Raw genomic sequence first — 7,345 nt, forward strand, 5'->3', positions numbered from 1 at the left:
ATGTTTGGTGGCTCAATGGGTAGATGTATGCATGCACAAAAAGGGGGACATTTTTTCAATCAAACTGAAGAAAACACACATCATTTAGTAACCAGTACAAATCCCGGTAGTTGTAGGTGCATGTATTGTGTAACAATGAGTAATCGATAGCATTTCAGAGTTATGCAGTTACTAGTGTGTCGTCCTCTGTTTACCACCCCACACATGGGCATGAGAAAATTGCTAAAAACCACTGATCGTGTGCTAATCTACTTGGAAGATATGGCACATGATGGTAGGCAGTAGATATGAAACAAACAGGACTCCACGTGCTATTATAATGTACAGAACAAAATCAGTCACCTCTACGATAGTAGTAGATACACAACCATTATTTAGTCATTACAATTACAAGAAGCTCTTGACTCAAGGCTCCATACTTAAGAGTGCTAACACTAGATGTCCAAAGCAAGAAAGTTTCAGCTAGGTTTTGACTTTTTTCACTTTTTACACTACAACCGTCAGGGTAAGAAAGTTCAAAACTTCAGATTTGTGGTACTCAAACTCATGCAATTAGCAACAAACTGACATGTTCGGCGAGATTCAAACAATTCAAGCAGGGTTATCAGCAAGAAACTGACAGACAGGTTCAAAACCATGACTGAACACCCACATGCTTCAAGCCAGAGTAGTTGTAGACGAGCTCCAAGTGCAGGTTCCTCACGGTCAGCGACTCCCTCGACTTGAAGAGCAGCGCCTTGTGTGCCGCCTCGACTTGAAGTTCAGCAACAGGCTGTACGTATAGTATGAGCAACATAGGACAGTAAAAACAGTGAGCAAAAGCCAAATGAATTGATTTATCTCTAACTAGTTGGTAACGAAGCATGGCACAAGAGATACATGTCATAATGCCTATATAAGATGCAAAAAATATATGCGCATGTCATATCAGACTAAGAGCCAACGCTGCATAACAGTTCTGAACTTCTGCCAAAACTGAACACAACATGTACCAAGGAAAATCAACACTTGTAGATTCATATCACAGTAACAGACAACACTGCATAACAGTTCTGAACTTCTGCCAGAACTGAACAAAACATATACCAAGGAAAATCAACGCTTCTAAATTAATATCACACTAACAGCCAACCAACACCGCATAACAATTCTAAACTTCTGTCAAACTGAACAAAACATACACTGAAGGAAACAATCAGCAAACAAGATGAAAAGTGTAACAACCCGAGGTTCTGTCAATAGGATTTCCTCCGATGCAAGTGCTCACTCCTCTTCCATGCTCAACCCGTAGTCGATGATCATAACCTGCACACGCAATCCACTCAGAGTTACAGCTTTGCAAATGGAGAATGGCACAATACTTACAACCCATCAACATCTTAATCAAGAAACAAGTTAAACAGCCTGGGCACAAAACACATGTTAGTCATTTAAACATGTTCCTTTAAAAGAAGCATTCGAAAACAGAAACATCTCAAACTGAAAATGATAATCAGAATTCATATTGTTGCCCTAAACAAACTAAAAGAGATTCAGTTTCAGTAAATAAGCAAGGAAACGATGATACTTTCTCAATTGATCTTTTAGAAGTATTTTTACATGGATCAGGCATGGAACCAATTGTACACACATAGTAATTATGAGCTTTACTTTGTAGATAACTAGATATTGGATTGGAGTTGTGCTTATCTCCAAAATAAATATTGACAGCCCATTCAGCTTGCTAAGATCGCTAGAATGTATGGTAGTAGTTAGTGGATGGAAGACCTTCCTATAGTGAGTTGGTTCCCCTCCTTTTATCTGATGTAACTTTGATCATCAATACTAAATAAACAGGGGTTCCAAATTCAAAAAAAATACCAGGGTACTCATGTTAGTTGTTTTAGTAATTTAGAAACCATGGTGCGAGCCCATACAAATTCTAGTACTCGAGGCAAGAACGTGCCCAAACCATCCTAATCAGTCATGGAAATCATTAGTGTATTACTATACTACAGTATTACTACTTAGCAGCGATCACGAGACCGGAGCCGGATTGAATGAATCAATTGCTCCGTGTAATATAGGCAGGCAGAGAGTAGCAGGGAATGGTTCCTGGGGAGACATACCTCGGGGCTGTCAGAGACAGTGGCGACGGCGGCGAGGAACCCAGTCCCAGCCCCGGTGGAGGGTCGATCCAGAGCACGTTGAGCCTGTAGAGCACCACGGAGAGTATCCTGGCGAAGTAGGCCCAGGACGCCACCCACTGGTAGGCCAGCCGGAACACGACCGAGTCCTCCCCAACGAGGCCTCCCGCCCCACCAGCATCCCCCTCGCCCTTGCCGTCCGAGCCCTACGTGTCGGCAAGGCCAACCCTCGCGCGGGCCGGGGCAGGGGAGAGGACGCGAGGGCGCAGAGAGGAGGGCGCCGCCGGGGACGGGAGGCTGAGGAGGGGTAGTCTGGGCGAGCGGGGCCGACGAGGTGTGAGAGCCAGCATCGTCGATTCAGATCAGGGAGAACGAGGTGGCGGCGCATGTTCTCGGTAAGGAAGGGGATCAAGGAAGGAGAGCGTTCCGTGTGCTGTGGGAAGGGAAGGGGAGGGGCGAGAGCAGGAGGGCGTGGGGGAGGCCATGGACGGTGGCGAGCTCCGTTGGAGGGAGCTGGCGGCGGGGATCTGTAAGTGGGGAGGCGAGCTCTCTCTTGATCTGGAAGGGTTCGGTGGGATCGATGGATGGATTGGGAAAAAAGGAGGCGGGGGGTGGATGCAAAATGACCACGAGAACAGAGCTAGGGTTGGTGTGGAAGGGTTGATGACTGCCGTTGGATCCTCGAGCATCCGACGGTATATAATCCATGATCCGCATGATATGCCCATGGACCAATCAGAACGCAGCAAACAATTCGAATACCTTATGATCATCTAAATTGGTCGAAATCAAAGATAAGTTTTTCAGAAAAACCACTTTTCACTTTTCAGTGCTTATAATGAGTTTTTTTGTAAAAGACCTACCAAATATTTGTTCAAATGATATCATACTTTTCACAAGTTTACATCTTAGATTGGCAAACAATGTTGCCTAGGAAAATTTTCATTTTCTTTGGACGAAAAAATCATTTTCCATTTTTCGAGTGCCCAAAATGAGGGTTTTTTGTGAAGAACCTACCAAATAATTGTTGCAAAATTGGACCAAATCATTTTTCTAAAATACTAGGCCATATTTAATTCACAATTGACCAAATGGTTGGGTGTAAAAAGATTTGATCCACCGATGGTGAAAAAGACAAATTTCCATCGATTCAGCAGGAAGTGGGTCAAATTTGAACTGTAGCTGCCTCATAGTTTGCTCTTTATTTATTTTTTCCAAAAATCATTTCTAGGTACATAACTATCTATTTAATCAGAGAAACATCAAAAGGTTTCCAAGATTCAACAACTAGCTAAGAACGGCCAATCCCGTTGTTTTGACCGCATTTTGAAACAGGCATAAAAAATTCAAAAAAATCAAAAAATTGGAAAACCTTCGCATTTGTGTCATCATATGTGACCAAGTTTCCAGGAAAAAATAATAAACTTGTAATAAGACAATTATTTTAAAAAAATGTTCTCAGAAATGAGCTATCATGCGTGAAGATTCATGGCTTTCAAGTCAAATGATCAATCTTATGGCCACATTCATGGCATAGTTTGTTCAAATGATCTCATATTGTGCACAAGGGTGCATCTTGGAATTCCAAACAATGTTGCGTAAGGGATTTTTCATTGTCTTTGCACGGAAAATTCATTTTCCATTTTTCGAGTGCCCAAAATGAGGTTTTTTGTGAAGGACCTACCATATATTTGTTGCAAAATTGTACCAAATCAATTTTCTCAAATACCAGGACATATTCGATGCACAATTGACCAGATTGTTGGGTGTAAAAAGTTTTGATCCATCTCTCGTGAAAAAGACAAATTCCCGCCGATTCAGCAGGAAGCGGGTCAAATTAGAACTATAGCTACCTCGTAGTTTGCTCTTTATTTTTTCCAAAAATCATTTCTAGGTACATAAGTATCTATTTACTCAAAGAAACACCAAAAAAATTCCAAGATTCAACCACTATCTAGGAACGGTTATTCCCGCCATTTTGACCACATTTTGAAACGGGCATAAAAAATTAAAAAAAAATTAAAAAATTGGGAAACCTTCGCATCATGTCATTATATGTGGCCAAGTTCCCAGAAAAAATAATAAACTTGTAATACGACAATTATTTTAAAAAAAGTGTTCTCAGAAACGAGCTATCACGTATGGAGATCAATGGCGTTCAAGCCAAATGATCAATCTTATGGCCACATTCATGACATAGTTTCTTCAAATGATCTCATATTGTGCACAAGGGTGCATATTGGAATGGCAAACAATGTTGCCTAAGGGAGTTTTCATTTTCTTTGGACGAAAAAACCATTTTCCATTTTTTTCGAGTGCCCAAAAGGAGGTTTTTTGTGAAGGACCTCCCAAATAATTGTTGCAAAATTGGACCAAATGAATTTTCTAAAATACTAGGACATATTTAATGCACAATTGACCAAATGGTTGGGTGTAAAAAGTTTTGATCCACCTCTCGTGAAAAAGACAAATTTCCGCCGATTCAGTTAGAAGCGGGTCAAATTTAAACTGCAGCTGCCTCATAGTTTGCTATTTATTTTTTCCAAAAATCATTTATAGGTACATAAGTATCTATTTAATCATAGAAACACCAAAAAATTTCCAAGATTCAACCACTAGCTAGGAACGGTCATTCCCGCCGTTTTGACCGCATTTTGAAACGGGCATAAAAAATTAAAAAAATTAAAAAATTGTGAAACCTTCGCATTGTGTCATTATATGTGGCCAAGTTCCCAGGAAAAATAACAAACTTTTAATACGGCAATTATTTTAAAAAAGTGTTCTCAGAAATGAGCTATCATCTCTGAAGATTCATGGCTTTCAAGCCAAATGATCAATCTTATGGCCACATTCATGGCATAGTTTGTTCAAATGACCTCATATTGTGCACAAGGGTGCTTGTTGGAATGGCAAACAATGTTGCCTAAGGGAGTTTTCATTTTCTTTGGACGAAAAATCAATTTTCCATTTTTCGAGTGCCCAAAATGAGTTTTTTTTGTGAAGGACCTACCATATATTTGTTGCAAAATTGGACCAAATCAATTATATAAAATACTAGGCCATGTTTAATGCACAATTGACAAAATGGTTGGGTGCCAAAAGTTTTTATCCACCTCTGGTGAAAAAGACAAATTTCTGCTGATTCAGCAGGAAGCGGGACAAGTTTGAACTGCAGCGGCCTCATAGTTTGCTCTTTATTTTTTTCAAAAAATCATTTCTAGGTAGAAAAGTATCTATTTAATCAGAAATACATGGTTTGGTGGCGATACGTTGAGGTTTGGATGGTGGCCCAGGGCCCCAACTCCAAAGCGCGTAGACTCGCATGCCCGCCGCGTGGTCACCGCGTGACGGTGGTGTTTCCACGCGTTCCGGGCGGCCTAGGCATGTCTAGTAGGTTGGGCACTCCCCTGATAGGTGTCCGGAAGAAGAAGGCAATAGAAAAATCTCACGAGGAGACTGAACCGAGCTCAAACATGAATTAGCACCCAAGTGTTTGATTAGTGGTACGGGAAATGCACATGGCCAATGGGCCTGAGTTTTGGCCGAGGATGATCATCTACTAAGGACACTATCTTGGAAAATTTGCAGCTCAAATGGAGGAGCCTAGGTGTCACTTGCTTTGCAACGTACAACACTAGACAGAAATATGAATGTTGAAGCCACACTCACATGTATTGTTATATGGGGCTCAAATTTTGTGGAGAGCTATGATTTGGGAATATAGAAGATGTGGCAAAAATTCAGCTCATTAGGATATGCCTAGCCAGTACTTCCTTCACAACAGTTCGAGCTGAACAAAAACTTTGGAAATTTGCCGAGGAAGATTTACCAGTCAAATGGAGTTGAATATTGTCATGAGGCAATGATTTGGATAGTAAAGAATGCCCAATTTTTTTGGGAATTTTGGGAATGACAGAAATATAGGTTGCTTCACAACCTAGGGCAAAAATTGACACATGGACATGACACATAGGCAAAACTGATGAGGTGGCGCCTTGTCATAGCAATAAGTACCAATGCATCCACGTTCACAACCTCATGACCATTTATATCGGTCGTAATCACATAGAAATAAGGTCATTGGCGCCTCTTGTCTGCTTTGTGACTATTTGGTGTAAGCAATTTCAGGGTTTGAGCCCTTCCATGCAAAATGGCCGTGAATTTACGACCGATTCAGCTGGGGTCACTAAGAGAAGGTCATAAGTTGACATATTTCCTGTAGTGCCTCTTGCATGCGCCAAAACACTTAGATACACATCATGAAGCTTCTGGTTGCAAAATGGGCATCCATAGCCGCCGTTCCAGGTCCTAATACGCCTGTTATGCATTCCCGCATAAAGCTCCCTCAGGATTTGCCTCTTGTACCTCCTCTGGCCATCTTCATCCTTGCTGTCCACATCGTCAGACAACACATATACAAATAGTAAAACAAATTTGTCATCAAATCAAAGATTACATGCCGTGAAGTAGGATTAGGAATTTGTGGCTATTTATTTATACATATCCAGAGATTATGGTATGATTTTTAAGCACAATCGTCTATGTACATACCAATCATGAAGAAAATAGTGGCACAAACATATGTAGGTCATTCAAAATCAATTGTCAAGTCCTCGCTAGGAATTATTAGCATGAACACTAACCCTAGTCGAATTACTAGCAGAAATCATTTGCACAGATGAAACAACTAATCACTTATCACCTGTACCATTCAAACAATCAATACACTACACGGGTCTAACGAAACTTACTCAGATTTCATAGATTGGGAGAACATAACCATAGGATTTCTATTCCAAAAAGTGGGAGGCAGGAGTAACCAGAGAAACCCTATGATCTATTTGGCACATAAATGGGTATAGTTGACTAACCAGCTATCCGTCGTCGTCAGAGTCGTCGCCAGAGTGGTCGTCGGAGTCGGTGTGGAACTCCGCCTCCGGCTGTGGAAGCTTGACACCATCGACGACGTCAGGGTGCAGCGATAACTCACCTGCGGTGACGGCAACCACTGTCTCCATCTCCACGCCGTGCTCCGGTGCTTTAGCATCCCAGAAGTCGCCACTCCCTCCGGTGGGGCGCTTTGGCGGCATCCTCATACACTGATGGCGTTGAGGACTGAGAGCGGCGTCGAGGATGCAAGCGAAGAGAGAGGATTGTGTGTGTGTGGCGAGGATGGGGGATGTGGCCGCTCGGGCGCACCATTAATATGGAGTAGTGGG

The 7,345-nt window shown here is 41.8% G+C and overlaps 1 long non-coding RNA gene across 1 annotated transcript; it reads right to left on the minus strand.

Annotated features, from left to right (window-relative positions):
• Nucleotides 1–288: 288 nt before the first annotated feature.
• Nucleotides 289–2,727, minus strand: LOC125524798. The gene is made up of 3 exons (XR_007290960.1): nt 2,109–2,727; nt 1,225–1,305; nt 289–772 (listed from the first exon to the last, which is right to left on the minus strand). It is a non-coding gene; the product is annotated as an uncharacterized LOC125524798 (long non-coding RNA).
• Between the last annotated feature and the right edge of the window lie 4,618 nt (nt 2,728–7,345).

The sequence above is a fragment of the Triticum urartu genome, chromosome 7 (genome assembly GCF_003073215.2).
Source record: "Triticum urartu cultivar G1812 chromosome 7, Tu2.1, whole genome shotgun sequence".
Taxonomy (NCBI): domain Eukaryota; kingdom Viridiplantae; phylum Streptophyta; class Magnoliopsida; order Poales; family Poaceae; genus Triticum; species Triticum urartu.